Below are 18590 nucleotides of genomic sequence, written 5' to 3'. Positions count from 1 at the left end.
AACTAGCCTTGGGCTCTCCCGAACTTTGGTTCGGGTCTTCTGCAGCTTCAGTTAGATTTACTTGAGCTTCATGCTGCTCACTCTCGGACTCGGGCACCAGCTTGTACGTTCCGTCAGCGAGAGTAGTCGTATCTATATGAAATGCACATGCATGAGTTACTTTAGTGGTAACGATTTATTCATTTCTTCACTATAGAGTTGTAATCCAACAACTAAAGTTCAGTTGTTAAGCATCTCATATACAAAACATTGGGCAATCGTTTATCGAGTATTATCTAACATGATTTAGTTCCTAAAGGAAACTAGGGTTGAGCTTCAAAACTTTTATTCATTCATGCAACTCAAGTACTTTTACTCACACTAGTTAAACAAGCATAAATCAAAATTCAAAGTTGCAAATATCCTATGGTCATAAATTTTTTACACAGGATGTAAAACTTAATTATCATGCTACTGTAAAATTTTCAGATTTAACTAAGCAGAACACAAGACATGAAAAATAGCACAATATATAACTGCATGGATCAAAACTAAATTCCACAGACTGTTATACTAAGATTCTGAGCCTCAAAATTTGCAGGAATGGTTCCCAACTTAAGGAAAGGCTGTAGTAAAAATATTAGATTTTTTCAGACACAAGAACTATTTTTCATGATTTAGTACATTTCTTCCTACCATAAATCATTTAGACTAGTTTGATTTAAATATAAATTGCCAAACTTTTTCTGAAGCATCCATGAGTCACATTAAACCCACTGTATGAAGCTTAGCATAACAACTTGAAGAAATTAAACTATTTAATCTAGGCATAACTCAAGACCTAAATAGAACCTACACTGACCACCAAATTTTTACACAAGTCTACTCTCATAGCATTCAACATACTGACAAAAATGGTAAACATGCCGTGTATCGAACATGAGATCTAATTATGTGCCAAGTAAACTGTTATTTAAAATAGACCAAAAATCAGTGAGAAAAACAAAAAGTGCATGTAACAAAAGTTGTAGATCTATTCACAAAGAACTCAGAACAGTTGGATTTGTATTTTTTCAATTTTTCTATGATTTATAACTGAATTTACAAGTTTACTGTTTTTGGAAACAAAAAGAAAAGAAAACGAAACTTTGCAGTTGGGCCCCTGAAATCCTAAAAGAAATTGCATGTAGGCCCCTGGCCGAAGTTGGAGCGGGGGGGGGGGGGGGGGGGGGGGCGAATGGCTGGCCAGATTTCGGCGAGGGGGAGGCCTCATCGGCGGTGAGCCTGGGCTTGTGAGCATTAGGAGAGCAAGGGCTACCTTGTGGCGTGCTTGGCGCGGAGGGAGGTGGCCGGAGGCAGCTCGCCGGCGTGGAGCAGGGCCGGCGGGCGGCGGCGGTGGCGGCGCTCCAGCAGGGGATGTGCGGCGTGGGAAGGTCGAGAAGCTTTAGGGGGAGGTGGGGGAGGTGGCTGTGTGCTTGGTTTGGGCTTCGGAGGGGCGGAGGGAAGAGCTCCACAGGAGCAGGCGGCCGGCGGCGGCTCCACAGCGAGGGAGCAGGGATGAGGCCGGGCTGTGCAGCTTTAGTAGGCCGGTGTGGTGGTGTTTTGGGGCTCGGTGGAGGCTGGAACGGGGCGGATGGCGAGTTCGGCTGCGAGCTCAAGCTCTGCGCACCAATGGCGGGTGGCGGTGGGTGTCTGGGCGCAGGGGAGGAGCTGGTTCTTGGCTCTAGGGGAAAAAGGAGAGAGTGGAGGGCAAGTGCTCCACGGCGAAACAAATGGGGCGGTCTGGGCAGGGGAGGAGTGAGGCGCGGTGGTGGCTGGCACGACAGCGCGAGGTGGAGCTGCTTAGCTCGAGCAGAGAAGGTCGGCGCGAGCAGAAAAGGGGAGAGGGCTTTGGTAGGCGAGCAGAGTGAGGGAGGGAGGCTGGGGGTGTCGGTGGCGTGCGGCATTGAAGGCCGGCCGTGGGCAGCGGCTCGCACAGGCGCGCGGCCGGGCTCGTTTGTCGCCACGGCGGCGTCGTGGAGCGGCATTGAAGCTGGGTCGGGGCGCAGCGAGGAGGGAAGCGTGCTGCAGCGGTGACGGGACAGGGCGAGCTGGCGAAGGCACTCATGGCCGGGCGGTGGTCGCAGCGTGGTGACAACATGCGGCAGGGGCGCGGCGCGTGCCCGACGGGCATCATGGCCGGGTCAGGGCGGCGCTGCGGCACTGGATGTAGGGGAGTGAGACAGAGGAGTGAAGGAAAAGAGAGAGAGGAGAGAGAGAGTTGACTTTAATTTTTCTCAACATTTTACATTGAAATGTGAAAAACTTTGAATACAAAAGTTGTTCATCATTTGAAACCCTACAACTTTGGTTTTAGGCAAAAGTTCATTTGAGCTATGTTTTTAGAAATTATTTTCAAAGCGTATTTGTTTAAAATTTGAAAGATAGTTTAAATCTTCAAAAACTGTGATTTGAATGACTCGTCATTTCATGTGAAAAAATTTCATTTTCTCTCTTTGACTTCAACTAGACTTTGGTTTATCATGACGTTAGTAAGATGCCAATTCAATTTTACACACATACTTGCATTGGGTTAAAATTTATTTAAGGTTTCTGACCTATGCACATATACACCTAGACACACATACATACGTGCATTTATTTCAATGTTTCTTGGTTAACGATGCATGATTTAGTGCCAAAGACCCTGGTTTAGCTAATTAAACACCTGGGGTGTCACAGAAGTGACCGGCTGATATGGGAGAAGCGGCGGTGGATCTGGGGAGCGGAGGAAGGTGTGCGGCGCGGTGTGGGCTCAACGAAGGACCGGAGTCAGCGCGTCAAGGCGGTGATGTCGAAGTGGCCACGTGCGTGAACCGGCGTGGACCAATTCCAGGGCCGGCATCGGGCTGTCCACCGAGACACGTGTCGTCTCCATGTTCTCCGGTTGCTCTCAGGCCTCCCCTTCCACGGCGCATAGGGGTAAGAGTATACTCATGGACACTATAAGTTGGAATTAACCTAATGAATTTAGATGCGCATAAGTTAGCTACAAGTATGGTTTCTTTCACCGCCTGAAGCCTGAAAGTATTTGTATCTCTATACCCATAAACGATCAATAAAAGGTGGTACTTCCCTAAAAAAATTAATATATGCATTCTAGCTCCTCTCTATCTCTCTCGCTACAGAAGAGAGGCAAAAGGGAGGCGGTGGCGTTCTTGGAGCTGATTCCACCGCTTCCTCTCCTTCTCCTACATCCTTTTCGACGCCGGAGAAGAAGCGAAGCGAGAAATCAATCGCCGAATGTATATACTAGTTTAGGTTTTAGGTATAGGTATAGTTTAGGCTTCTCATGGCGATGGGTTCGTCCAGGGTCTTATGAGCTTTGCTGGTGCGCAAGGTGAGGTGGTCGTTCCTCTGGTGCAGCTTCGTCTCCAATAATGCTACAGATCGGAGGTTTGTCTCCCCGTGTGGCTTCTCTGACAGGCCACGGGGTAGGTGATAGGAAGGGTCTAGCGACTCCTTCTTCAACATCTCTAGCGTCTCAGCTGGCGATGGTTGCAGCAGGTTTGTCTACAAACTCCTTTCGAAATCAGGTTGGTTCTTCAGTCCCATCTTTCTTGGTGGTTTGCTTTTCGTCCTGGGTGTGCCTTCGTCCGGTCTCCGTCCTTCCGACCAGGCGATGGCTGGTGGCCATATTCAGTAGCCAAGAGCGTTTAGCGGTGTTACGGTATGTCGATACAATCGACATGCTATTCTTGGTGCCTATCAAAACCTATGTTCCATCGAAAAGTGGATTGGTTTCAGGTTGTGGAAGGTTGCTCCGATCGCCAACAACGAGCATAATCGGCCATTTCTTGCAAGGATCAGGATGTAATTTTTGCTTCTATCAAGGATGTATTTGTAAGATTTTCTATATGAGATGCAACCCGATTTTCTAAAAAGAATAATATATGCATTCTAAGCTTGGATTTATCCTCAAATAAAGTAACCAGTAATTCATTGTTGCATCTCAGCTCGCTTAGCTGTTAATGACTTTTACTACTCAAAATTAATCGTCTTCTCAATGGAGAAAACAACAGCCCTACTACTAACTTAACCATCCGAATCTAGAACTGACCAGTACTCAACCCTGGCAAGCAAATTCAGTAGAGATACAGCATAGATGCATGTATGATCCGCATCGTACGTAGCTAGCTAGATAGAGAATTATAGCTTAGAGATCGGCACTCCTCCCTATATTATTTAACTTATACTGTATAATCATTCGATTGTGGATGTGTCCTTAAATTAGCGTGCTGAAAAATAAATCAAATTTGCCAGATTCCCATGCGGCATGGCCAAGCCTACCTTTCCCATCAAGAAAAGAAAAAGGCTAGCTAGGTTAGTAGTATCTACTAGTTATAATTGCATGCTTTATAATTAAATATTTCTGTGCAAATAAAAGCACAAAATTCATGTAATTGAGCTTTATTGTTGTGAACAAACTAAAGACTAGCTACCTGAAAGTACAAAGTGAGATCCGATCCGATCCGATCCGTTTCTTTGTTGCTTGGTAATACTAATTGATCACCAGCTAGATAGCGTACGCGCCTGGCCTGGCCTGCTAGTTGTGGTAGTATATATGTAGGGCCAGCTGATTGTCTCAATCATCACGTCATGGATATCCGATGGCAGCATATACACTACCTGATGATTGTTTTTTTTTAAAAAAAATGAAACTGATGGATTAAGGCAGTGGAAACTCATTCCTTGTAAATTAATTAAAGTGATTTGTTCATTTACTCAAGAATGATCAAAAGGTGACTAATACTATAGCTAGTGCTTGGTTGCTCATCATCCTCCAGATGATCCAAGACTGCGAAAGCTATAGCCGCCGCTGCCACTTGACGCAATCATAAAATGCACCAAGCAGTACAGCTAGTCTTGGCTGGCTAAGTGTTGGCAGAACTATATACAGTACAGACACGAGGCACGCAGCTGCCAGGATTTGGATCTGGCCGGCCGAGTAATCACCGTGCGTATGACTAGTATGTTTCTATACTAAGGTCTTGTTTTTAGTTCCCAAAAAATTTCCTACAGTACTCATCAAATCAAATCTTCAAACACATGCATAGAACATTAAATATAATTAAAAAATAACTAATTACACAGTATAATTGATTTATACAAAATGAATCTTTTAAGTCTACTTAGTCCATGATTGGACATTACTTGTTAAATAACAACGAAATGTGCTATAGTACCAAAACTCTAAATTTTTTTTGCAAACTAAACACAACCTAACTTTAAGATACTTCAAAAGGGTACAGAAAATTTCAAAAGCATCCTTATTTCTTAAATCACTCTTTTCTGTTGGTTGTGGCTTGTGATTAATGCTGATTTGCTGTGAGAGACAAGTACTGCTGGCTGGTGCTGATTTGGTGTGAGAGAAAAACACTGTTGTTGGTTGCCACCAGAACAGAGTGAATATGTTATAATTATACATGAGTACTAGTATATAAAAATAAATATATCCATATACCCATGTGTAGTGTCTAGTATTATTATATACTCTCCATACATGCTTTTCGTTGTATCTTTTACGTCCTATACTATAAGATACATATGTGAAAATAGCTACATGTGCGTGTGAAATGAATTTTCCCCATAAGTATGGAGGAAGTACTAATTATTATTCTTCCGTCCACTTCCTGCTGACCAAGGCAAGACCACCTGCCTTGTTAGTAGTAGATAGAGGCATGTCGCTTTATTTGCTATTATCTACTCCCTCCGTCCACGAAAGAATATAATTCTCACTTTTCAATAAGTTGAACTTTGACTAAAATTATAAAAAAATAATAACACCCATAATACAAAATAAGTATGATTAGATTAGTTATAGAATATATTTTCACACACAATAAATTTATTTGTAGACATAAGCGCTAATACTATTTACTATAAATTTGGTCAACTTGAACTAGTTTGGCCGGTATGGATTCCATATTTGCATTCCTTTGTAGCCGGAGGAAGTAGAATGTTGTACTATTCCTTTATTCAAAGAAAAAAAGAGAGAATGATGCACTATTACTGATGGGCACCTCCACTAGCTAGCATCCTTGTTTCGCAATGCAATGAAAACTGAACATTCCATTCAACGTCATACTACATTTCATTCAACGTCGGACGATTAGGTCTGCTCACAATAACATCATTATTATTAGTTCCTTTTCTTTTCCTGCCAATATTTTCTTTTAGTATATATAGAGCCCTGCCAAGCTCATGCTGCCTGATGATTAGTTAGTTTTAATCTAGCTAGCTTAGTGTATCATTATCATCATCATCACTTGTTCGATTGATTAATCTATCTCTGTTCCAAAAAAATTGATTAAGAATCAAACTTATGGGGCCGGATTGAAGGAGACGAGAAGGATCCAATCCCCTTCAACTAACTCGGTCTCTTCAAACCGAACTAATTAAGTGCGTCGCTCGCTCGTTGGATGGTGAAGCGTCCCCTCATAAGAGAAGACTTAAATGTGATACAAAACATCAGTCCCAGGAGGCTGATGCCACATTTATTACATCAGATGGTTCAAAACCTTACAAACCTTGGCGGACACTCGATACAGATGATGATAATAACTAACCAAGCTACGACATAGCACCAGACTGCAAACCACATAGGGTCTACCACGGGCTCAGAGTACTGCGACAGCGGAGGCATCTCAACTGGGCCGGTACCACAGGCAAGGTTGGGTGTAGAACGATAACCCTACTCGGCGTCGTCTGGCACGAAGTCTGGGTCTTCTTCTGTAAAAAGTAAGAGTGGGGTGAGTACAAACGTACTCAGCAAGTCCAACCACACCCACGGAGGGGGTTATAACAGAATAATATGCATAGGTAAATCAAGGATAAGGTTACGGTTTAGTTTGCAGAGGAACGATATTTTATGCATGGGTTTATTTTAAATAAAAACCTTTTAGAAATCAGTTTTTGAAGTAACACGGGGTTTCCAATTTTAAACTGCTACCGGACTCCCCGTCCGTCGTAGCACACGGCACAACTGCCGGACACAATTCCAAAACAACTCACACTAATCCATCCCAATAAAACTCTAGTTATGTGACCACACCATAACTCGCCCAATACCGTGGGTCCGGACTATTCGAATAGATTCTTATCTCTACAGAGGTGTGCAACTTTACCCACAAGTAGGATACCACAACTCGAACACCGTCGTGTCGGTGTAGATCCCAACATAGCCATTACCCACCATAGCTAAGCCTGACTAGCCATCACGGGATGCACCAAGGGGTCATCGACCGTTCACTTAGGTATAACCGGGCATAAGTCACTCTAGGCTTATCCCTTTTCCTTAGTCACCCGTTGCTCTCAGCTCTCCTGATGGCTATCACACCAACTAGTGGGATTTATGCTACGCCGTTGCCCATACAACGGTCGAGTGGTTTGCACGATAGTGGAGTTAGGTTAGATGACACACCAACTCGGTCCTTAGACACGACAAGATGGATATCTCCCTTCTTTGCCCTGCCACACAGGCATAAGCACACCAATCGGCAATTCACACAGAAATGCCGTCCATCCCGTCCATACTCATCTTTCGAAAATCCACATTTTATCCCTTCCCATACGCACACATTTTCTTTATAAAATAAAGCATATTATGAGTAAAGTCCTGAGCGTTCTAATATCGATTAACGTCCAAACAAAATCAGACATTAATCTAGGTGGTCAAGGAATGGTCATCACAAATCAAGGGGTGGCTACCCAACCGTGTTTTCATGCAAGTAAAACATATGCAACTTTTTAAAACAGGCCATTGGGTTGCGTTTATAGAAAACTAGGACAGAAACATGCATCAAAGGATGGGATTGAACTTGCCGTCTTCGTAGCCTTCGGGGAGGTCCTGTCCTTCGGGCTCGGGGTCGCGGAACTGGTCTTCGTTCTCCTGCTCACAGAACTGCTCGCCAACGGGTTCTCCTTCGTTCACTCCATGGTCTACAGCGCACACAAACAAACACACAATCAAAACAAAGATTTGTCGTCGAGCTCGAAACGGGAACACATGAAATATAGAGCATAGAGTATTATTTTTGGATGGTTTCTGAATGGTATGGCCAAGACTGAGTTAGGAGAGGTAGGGTAAAGTTTTAGGTGAAACCGGGGTCGTTAGGCACATAAAATGATAGGTCAAGGGAGCGTTTAGGCCCTAAACAGGGGTCCAGGGACCTAATTGTAATTAAGATTAAGTAAGCAGGGGCTTGGTTTATATTTTAAAAGTTTCTTGGGTTAATCTAAAAGGGTCAGGGTTTTATTTGTAATTAAGTTCATATGGTGGAGGTTTGTTTTGGAATTATAATAAAGGATAGGGCTTTATGTGCAAAAGGCCCTAAAGGGGTGGGGTTTCTTTAATGAATAGAGGAGAGTGGAGGGGGTTCTTGGCAAAATGCCAGTCCTCTTCCTCCCCCGCGCTGGGAAACAGGGGAGGGAGGCCGGCGCTCGTCGGAGCTCACGGGCCCGCGGCCTGGGGGCACGGCGGCAGCCCGGAGTAGGGGAAAAAGGGCCAGGGAGGCGCACGGGGTTGATTCCCGGCCGCGGCGGCCGGCGGCGGCGGGTGGTGGCGGCCCTGGATCGGTAATCCAGAGGGGCGGCGGCGGTCCAGAGGAGGGGGAGGAGCACCATTGGGCCTCAGAGGTGCCCAAACCTACCTCGATTCGGGTCGAGGGGCAGTGGGGAGGGGGCTCCGCGGTAGCCGGCGGTGGCAAGGCAAGCGGCGGCGCTGCAGGCTGAAGAGAGGAGGCGTGGGACGCTGGGGCTCAGGAAAAACCGTGCGGCGGTGGCGGTGGAGCTCGGGGAGGGCTCTGCGGGGTCTTTTATAGGCGGCCAAGTCGGTGGCGGTGGGAGCGGGGCCGGCGAGCGGGATGGGACGCGACGGCGGGTCGCCGATGGCCCTGTGCGGGGGTCGTCGATGGGCGGACCGCGTGGCGGTGCCTTGGGCAAGCGGTGACCGCGCGCAGGCGGCGCTGTGCCGCAGTCGCCGGCGCTGTGCGCTCGGCTCGACACGGCACCGTGTCGCCTTGGCGCGGCTCAGCTCAGGCGGGCGCGCGCGTGTGCGGTGGTGGCGCGGGCGGCAGGTGGGGCACGGCCAGGGGGCGCGCGGGGAGGAGGACCGGCCGGGCCGGGCGTGCTGCGCGACCGGAGCTGGGCCCAAGGGCGGCGTGCCCGAGTGGAGAGCGCGGCCGGGTGAGCAGGGGCGAGGGGAGGGCGCGGGCCAGGCGCGCGGCAGAGGAGAAGGAAAGAAAGAGAGGAGGGGCGGGATTCGCGCCGACGCGATGTGACCCCGGCCGGCCACGCGCGACGGTCGCTCGAAAGCAGGCGGGATTCGCGGCGTGGTCTACGGCCGGTCGGCCATGCGCGCGTCGCGCGGAGAGGAGGATGGGACAACGGGTGTTCGGGAAGGAGAAATGATCTCGGGATTTGGGTTTAGGGTTTTAGAAGGATCTCGAGCTCAACGACGAAACACAACATTAGCGCATGATTTATTTTAGTCAATTTTCGGGATGTTACAAACCTACCCCACTTAAAATGAATCTCGTCCTCGAGATTCGACTGGTTCCTAAATAGGTGGGGAAACTCCTTCTTCAATGCATCTTCACGTTCCCACGTAGCTTCTTTTACTCCGTGCCTGCTCCACTGAACTCTGCAAATTCGTACTTCGGAGTTTCTGGTCCTTCTAGTGACGGTGTCTAGAATCTTGACCGGTACTTCTTGATACCGCAAGTCTGGCTGTAGATCTATTGTTTCAACCGGCACATACTCTGCCTCGGGTACCCTCAAACACCTTCTTAATTGCGAGACATGGAATACTGGGTGGATATCCGACATTTCTTCCGGTAGCTCCAATCGGTATGCTACTGCTCCAACTTTCTTCAGAACTCGGTATGGTCCAATATACCGAGGGGCCAATTTTCCTTGTACTTGGAATCTTCGGGTTCCTCGAATAGGCGATACCTTGAGATACACGAAATCTCCTGGGTTGAAACTTATTTCCCGCCTTTTCTTGTCCGCATAGCTCTTTTGTCGGGACTGGGCTGCTTTTAGCTTTTCTCGAATCTCGGCGACTCTTTCCTCTGCTTCCTTTATGAGTGCGGGGCCGACTAGGGCACGTTCTCCAACTTCTGACCACATCAGAGGGGTTCTGCATTTTCTTCCATAGAGAGCTTCAAACGGTGACATGCCCAAACTTGCTTGGTACCCGTTGTTGTACGAGAACTCGGCGTAGGGTAGACTCTGCTCCCAATCCTTGCCATAAGTGAGGACACATGCTCTCAGCATATCCTCCATGATCTGATTCACCCTTTCTGTCTGACCATCTGTCTGCGGGTGATACGCGGAGCTAAAGTCTAGCTTGGTGCCCATAGCTTTATCCAAACTTTTCCAAAATCTAGAGGTGAACTGGGTTCCTCTATCTGAGACGATTCGGCTGGGCACACCATGCAATTTCACTATGTTCTCTATATAGAGCTTAGCTAGCTTCTCCCCGTCATAGTTGGTCCGTACGGGTATGAAGTGAGCTGATTTAGTAAGGCGATCCACTATTACCCATATGGAGTCATGTCCTTTCTGGGTTCTGGGCAAGCCCACCACAAAGTCCATTCCTACTTCATCCCATTTCCACACCGGGATGGGTAGGGGTTGCAGTAATCCTGCCGGCTTCTGGTGTTCAGCTTTGATTCTCTGGCAAGTATCACAACGGGCGACAAATCGTGCAATATCTGCCTTCATCCCATTCCACCAATACTTCTGTTTTATGTTCATGTACATTTTGGTGGATCCTGGGTGAATTGAGTAGGCCGAGTTATGGGCTTCATCCATGATCATCTGCCTGAAATCTCCTTTCTGGGGCACACAAATCCTGTCTTTATACCACAACGTTCCCTTATTATCAACTCGAAAGTCTGGGGCCTTATTTTCCCCGGTTTGCCTCCGGATTTCCATCAGTCCTTTGTCCGATCTTTGGGCTTTCCTGATTCTTTCCTCCAGAGTGGATTGAACGTTCAGCACTTGGCTAGAGCCTCGAGGGACAATGTGCACATTTAATCGTGCCATTTCTTCTTGTAAATGGTCATTCTTAGGCCCGTAAGACTTCCGACTTAGAGCATCAGCTACTACATTTGCTTCCCCTGGGTGATAATGAATTTCCAAATTATAATCTTTGACTAATTCTAGCCATCTTCTTTGCCTCAAGTTCAAGTCCGGCTGGGTGAAGATATACTTCAGACTTTTGTGGTCGGTGAAGATTTCACACTTATTTCCAATTAAATAATGCCTCCAGATCTTAAGTGCGTGCACTACGGCTGCAAGTTCTAAGTCATGGGTCGAGTAATTTTGCTCATGAGTCCTGAGCTGACGGGAAGCATATGCAACGACTTTCCCATCTTGCATCAGTACACAACCCAAGCCTTGTCGGGATGCATCACAATAGATGACAAAATCCCGATGAATATCCGGCAGGGTTAGCACTGGGGCTGTCGTCAATTTTCGCTTCAACTCCTGGAAGCTCCTTTCGCACGACTCCGTCCAGGTGAACTTCTTTTCTTTCTTGAGCAGCTCTGTCATGGGCCGGGCTATCTTAGAAAATCCCTCAATAAATCTTCGATAGTACCCAGCTAATCCAAGAAAACTCCTGATCTCACCGACATTGGTCGGCGGCTGCCAGTTGGATACTGCTTCGACCTTTTCGGGATCCACTGCTACTCCTTCCGCGGTCAGAATGTGACCAAGGAAAGCTACTTTCTCCAGCCAAAATTCACACTTGCTGAATTTGGCGTATAGCCTATGCACTCTCAGTTTTTCCAACACTACCCTCAGGTGCTGCTCGTGCTCCTGAATGCTCTTCGAGTAGATAAGTATGTCGTCAATGAAGACTACGACAAACTTATCTAGCTCGTCCATAAAAACTTTATTCATGAGGTTCATGAAATAAGCAGGTGCATTTGTTAGTCCAAAAGACATCACTGTGAACTCAAACTGTCCGTATCGGGTGACAAAGGCTGTCTTCGGGATGTCGCTTTCCTTAATCTTGAGCTGAAAATATCCGGACCTTAGGTCAATCTTGGAAAAGTACTTGGCTCCTTTTAATTGATTGAAAAGATCATCGATCCTGGGAAGGGGGTACTTATTCTTGATAGTGACCTCGTTTAGTGCCCGGTAATCTACACATAGCCTCATACTTCCGTCCTTCTTCTTGACGAATAGAACCGGGGCTCCCCAAGGAGACGAACTTGGCCTGATGAAGCCAATCCGTTGTAACTCCTCTAGTTGTTTCTTTAATTCTGCCAACTCAGAGGCTGCCATCCTATAGGGTCTTTTGGCTATGGGGGCGGTTCCAGGAACAAGATCAATGACAAATTCTATGTCCCTATCTGGTGGCATACCGGGAAGTTCTTCGGGAAAGACATCGGGGTACTCATTCACTACTGGGACTTCTTCCAGGGACTTGGCTTCCATGCTGAATACCATCGGGTTTGCTCCACTTTCCCGGGTATGACAGGTCACTCGGACTCCCTCTGGGTTTGTTAGATGCACTACCTTGTCCGAACAACCTATGAGGCCATTGTGTTTGCTCAGCCAGTCCATTCTGAGGATCACATCTATCCCCTCTGACTTAAGCACTACTAGATCTGCTAAGAACTCTACCCCACTTAAATTGATCCTTACCCGTAGACAACCCAGTTGACACCTGATGTCTCCTCCGGGCGTCCGGGTTAATAGGGGTGTTTTTAGTAGTACTGTAGGTATTTTATGCTTCTCCCCAAAACTTGAGGATATAAACGAGTGTGATGCTCCAGAATCAAACAGTACTGTTGCAAGAGTTGAGCTGACTAGGTACTCACCGAGTACTACGCCCTGGGCTCCTTGAGCTTCCTGTGCGTCGATGTGGTTGATGCGGGCTCGTCCAAAAGACTGCTGGGGTTGCCTCTGCTGGTTGTTGTTGTTGTTGCTGTTGCCGCGGAGGGGCACTCGGTTGGCACCGGTCAGAACTGGCTTGGGTCCGTTCACCGTGTTGGAGAAAGCTGATGTAGCCGGCTTGTTCTTAGCATAGGGGCAGTCGGCAATGAAATGACCTGTCTCTCGACAGTTGAAGCAGGCCCTCACGTTGTTGTTGTTGGTGACCTGGCTTGCGTTACTCTGAGGGGCCCTCATGGTGTTCTGGCTTCTGAGCTGGGTGTTAGGGGCACGTGGTCCTGTCACTTGAGACTGAGTTCTGTACTGCATTGGGGCTTGGGATTTCGGTGCGTTGTAGCTGAGGCTTCTGGACTTCTGGAAACGATCCTGCTGGCGTGCCTTGCTCTCCAAAAACTTGCGATTGTTATCCTTTCTTTCATCGATCTTGGCCCTCTCTGTGAGGATTGCCTTGTTCATCAGGGTGTTGAAATCAGGGTAGATCTGAGGAGTGAGTAAGGTCCTGAGTTCTGGGTTTAGTCCCTTCTTGAACATGTCCTGTTTCTTCTCGTCGTCGTTCACTTCTTCTGGCGCATATCGAGACAGCTCCATAAACTGGTGTGTATACTCTTCCACCGTCATATCCCCCTGCTGAAGTGCACGAAATTCATCCGCCTTGCGCTTCATGGTGGCCGAGGGGATGTGGTAACGGCGGAATTCCCTCACGAATTCATTCCAGGTGATGGTGGAGGCATCTCTGGCGGCAGCGCAGTAATTCTCCCACCAGGCTAAGGCAGTCCCGGTGAGTTGATGTGCAGCCAGAAGAACTTTATCTCGATCCTGGCACCCAAATGGCTCGAGCTTCCTCTGGATCACGCGGAGCCAGTCATCTGCATCCAAGGGGTTGCTGGATCCAGCAAAAGTGGGTGGCTTGGCCCTCAGAAAAGCTGTCAGCTTGTCATCAAAGGTCTGCTCTCGTGGCTGTCTGTTCACTAGAGCATTGGCCAGTGTCTCCAGTATGAGAGTCTGGTTATGGATTACTTGCGCCAGGTCCACGAAGGGTGGTGGTGGTGGTGGCAGCTGTGCACCAAGATTTTCTCCTCTGCCCTGACTCACTTCTTGTTCTTCCTGGGGATGGTTTTGCCCGTGAGGGTGTACTCCGGCATCAGTGGCTGCAGGGTCCCTGACGCGGGAGGCCCTCGTGATGCTCCGGGAAACCATCTGCAGATCGAGTGGGGTTTTTGTGAGATTGGGATTAGGTGATGTTTAAGTTGTTTAATTCGCATTTTCGAAAAGGCAGAATTAACCTTCTGCCAAAGGGCACACACACAATCAAGCACACAACAAGACAAGCAAGCAACCTTCACTAAAGCGAGGCAGGGTACAACACGGGGGACACGACTAGAACGCGTACTACACGTCCGGGTACACACTTCAAAAGAAAAGGGGCACTGATCTTCTTCGGACCACACGGCTTCATCCCTTGACGGTCGCTAGCACTTTAGGATGAGTCATCGGCTTAAGTGGGTTCCTCCCTCGGAAGGGAACTTACGACCTCCGGGGAAATGTGGGATCCTGGGTCGCTGTCCTCCAGATCTCCGTTTTCCCAGGGTTGTGTCGTGGCTTCTCTTGCGGTTGCGGCCGTAGACCTTCCAGGATTCTCGGGTGGGGCTAGTGGGTTTCCCACGAGCGGTCCCCATCCTAAGACGGGCGTTCCGAGCAGAACATGGTCTTCTCCTATTGCCGGGATTGGGGTTCCACTTCTAGTCCAATCCAACATGCGCTGGTCCCGGGCTTGCCTGAGGCTTTCTTGAGCAACTGCTTCACTGCTGACCGCTGCTGCGGCTCTCGCCTCGGCTTGGGCTGCTCGGATCTGCTGCAGTCTTAGCGCGAGCTCTGCTTGCTCGGCTCGATGGGTCTGTTCCCTCAGTAAGTTGGCTTGCTCGTCAAAGAGCTGATCCAGGGAGGCTAGGTAGGTAGCTACTTGGTACAGGAGGACTTCTTCATGGCGGCGCCGTTCCAGGCTTCTCATTCGAGCTTCCCAAACTGGAGTTCTGATGGCTGGTGGGAAGAACCTAATTGGTGTGGGGGTGAGGTGTCCTTCAAATATCCGGCACAGGTAACGAAGTGCTTTCCTGACGGCTAGGGGATAGGTGTCCTGGTGCCTAAACCCTGTAGTAGTCACTCGCCATGACAGGACGTCGGGGTAGCGATCACTTCTGGCGACGACCAAGATCACCCTGCAGCGGAGAGTGCCATGATGCTCGTACTCTCTGCTATAGTACCTTGGGCGTTCCGTGACTCCAAGGCTTTCCAGGGCGTTGATCAAGAGGCTGGGGAAACCAGGTGCAGCTTGGCAGTCGCCCTGGGTCCATCCTTCCTCAGCCATCTGAAAACAAAGATAGGGTGAAAACTTGCACAAATATTTGGGGTACACAAAGGGGTAGATGATTTTTATTTATGGCACCATGGTGAGGTACAACTTCATGGGTACATGATTATTATTAGAGCAAAGGTTCTAACTTGGAGACAACTCCTATCATGGGGATTCTTCCTCAATCCTAAGAATCACTTGTTCGATTGATTAATCTATCTCTGTTCCAAAAAAATTGATTAAGAATCAAACTTATGGGGCCGGATTGAAGGAGACGAGAAGGATCCAATCCCCTTCAACTAACTCGGTCTCTTCAAACCGAACTAATTAAGTGCGTCGCTCGCTCGTCGGATGGTGAAGCGTCCCCTCATAAGAGAAGACTTAAATGTGATACAAAACATCAGTCCCAGGAGGCTGATGCCACATTTATTACATCAGATGGTTCAAAACCTTACAAACCTTGGCGGACACTCGATACAGATGATGATAATAACTAACCAAGCTACGACATAGCACCAGACTGCAAACCACATAGGGTCTACCACGGGCTTAGAGTACTGCGACAGCGGAGGCATCTCAACTGGGCCGGTACCACAGGCAAGGTTGGGTGTAGAACGATAACCATACTCGGCGTCGTCTGGCACGAAGTCTGGGTCTTCTTCTGTAAAAAGTAAGAGTAGGGTGAGTACAAACGTACTCAGCAAGTCCAACCACACCCACGGAGGGGGTTATAACAGAATAATATGCATAGGTAAATCAAGGATAAGGTTACGGTTTAGTTTGCAGAGGAACGATATTTTATGCATGGGTTTATTTTAAATAAAAACCTTTTAGAAATCAGTTTTTGAAGTAACACGGGGTTTCCAATTTTAAACTGCTACCGGACTCCCCGTCCGTCGTAGCACACGGCACAACTGCCGGACACAATTCCAAAACAACTCACACTAATCCATCCCAATAAAACTCTAGTTATGTGACCACACCATAACTCACCCAATACCGTGGGTCCGGACTATTCGAATAGATTCTTATCTCTGCAGAGGTGTGCAACTTTACCCACAAGTAGGATACCACAACTCGAACACCGTCGTGTCGGTGTAGATCCCAACATAGCCATTACCCACCATAGCTAAGCCTGACTAGCCATCACGGGATGCACCAAGGGGTCATCGACCGTTCACTTAGGTATAACCGGGCATAAGTCACTCTAGGCTTATCCCTTTTCCTTAGTCACCCGTTGCTCTCAGCTCTCCTGATGGCTATCACACCAACTAGTGGGATTTATGCTACGCCGTTGCCCATACAACGGTCGAGTGGTTTGCACGATAGTGGAGTTAGGTTAGATGACACACCAACTCGGTCCTTAGACACGACAAGATGGATATCTCCCTTCTTTGCCCTGCCACACAGGCATAAGCACACCAATCGGCAATTCACACAGAAATGCCGTCCATCCCGTCCATACTCATCTTTCGAAAATCCACATTTTATCCCTTCCCATACGCACACATTTTCTTTATAAAATAAAGCATATTATGAGTAAAGTCCTGAGCGTTCTAATATCGATTAACGTCCAAACAAAATCAGACATTAATCTAGGTGGTCAAGGAATGGTCATCACAAATCAAGGGGTGGCTACCCAACTGTGTTTTCATGCAAGTAAAACATATGCAACTTTTTAAAACAGGCCATTGGGTTGCGTTTATAGAAAACTAGGACAGAAACATGCATCAAAGGATGGGATTGAACTTGCCGTCTTCGTAGCCTTCGGGGAGGTCCTGTCCTTCGGGCTCGGGGTCGCGGAACTGGTCTTCGTTCTCCTGCTCACAGAACTGCTCGCCAATGGGTTCTCCTTTGTTCACTCCGTGGTCTACAGCGCACACAAACAAACACACAATCAAAACAAAGATTTGTCGTCGAGCTCGAAACGGGAACACATGAAATATAGAGCATATAGTATTATTTTTGGATGGTTTCTGAATGGTATGGCCAAGACTGAGTTAGGAGAGGTAGGGTAAAGTTTTAGGTGAAACCGGGGTCGTTAGGCACATAAAATGATAGGTCAAGGGAGCGTTTAGGCCCTAGACAGGGGTCTAGGGACCTAATTGTAATTAAGATTAAGTAAGCAGGGGCTTGGTTTATATTTTAAAAGTTTCTTGGGTTAATCTAAAAGGGTCAGGGTTTTATTTGTAATTAAGTTCATATGGTGGAGGTTTGTTTTGGAATTATAATAAAGGATAGGGCTTTATGTGCAAAAGGCCCTAAAGGGGTGGGGTTTCTTTAATGAATAGAGGAGAGTGGAGGGGGTTCTTGGCAAAATGCCAGTCCTCTTCCTCCCCCGCGCTGGGAAACAGGGGAGGGAGGCCGGCGCTCGTCGGAGCTCACGGGCCCGCGGCCTGGGGGCACGGCGGCAGCCCGGAGTAGGGGAAAAAGGGCCAGGGAGGCGCACGGGGTTGATTCCCGGCCGCGGCTCAGCCCGTGGCGGCCTGGGGTGGCTCGGCCACGGCGGCCGGCGGCGGCGGGTGGTGGCGGCCCTGGATCGGTAATCCAGAGGGGCGGCGGCGGTCCAGAGGAGGGGGAGGAGCACCATTGGGCCTCAGAGGTGCCCAAACCTACCTCGATTCGGGTCGAGGGGCAGTGGGGAGGGGGCTCCGCGGTGGCCGGCGGTGGCAAGGCAAGCGGCGGCGCTGCAGGCTGAAGAGAGGAGGCGTGGGACGCTGGGGCTCGGGAAAAACCGTGCGGCGGTGGCGGTGGAGCTCGGGGAGGGCTCTGCGGGGTCTTTTATAGGCGGCCAAGACGGTGGCGGTGGGAGCGGGGCCGGCGAGCGGGATGGGACGCGACGGCGGGTCGCCGATGGCCCTGTGCGGGGGTCGTCGATGGGCGGACCGCGTGGCGGTGCCTTGGGCAAGCGGTGACCGTGCGCAGGCGGCGCTGTGCCGCAGTCGCCGGCGCTGTGCGCTCGGCTCGACACGGCACCGTGTCGCCTTGGCGCGGCTCAGCTCAGGCGGGCGCGCGCGTGTGCGGTGGTGGCGCGGGCGGCAGGTGGGGCACGGCCAGGGGGCGCGCGGGGAGGAGGACCGGCCGGGCCGGGCGTGCTGCGCGACCGGAGCTGGGCCCAAGGGCGGCGTGCCCGGGTGGAGAGCGCGGCCGGGTGAGCAGGGGCGAGGGGAGGGCGCGGGCCAGGCGCGCGGCAGAGGAGAAGGAAAGAAAGAGAGGAGGGGCGGGATTCGCGCCGACGCGATGTGACCCCGGCCGGCCACGCGCGACGGTCGCTCGAAAGCAGGCGGGATTCGCGGCGTGGTCTACGGCC

Source organism: Panicum virgatum, chromosome 5K, assembly GCF_016808335.1.
Source record: "Panicum virgatum strain AP13 chromosome 5K, P.virgatum_v5, whole genome shotgun sequence".
Lineage (NCBI taxonomy): Eukaryota > Viridiplantae > Streptophyta > Magnoliopsida > Poales > Poaceae > Panicum > Panicum virgatum.
The sequence above is the reverse complement of the archived record's forward strand: the minus strand, read 5'-3'. Positions refer to the sequence as shown.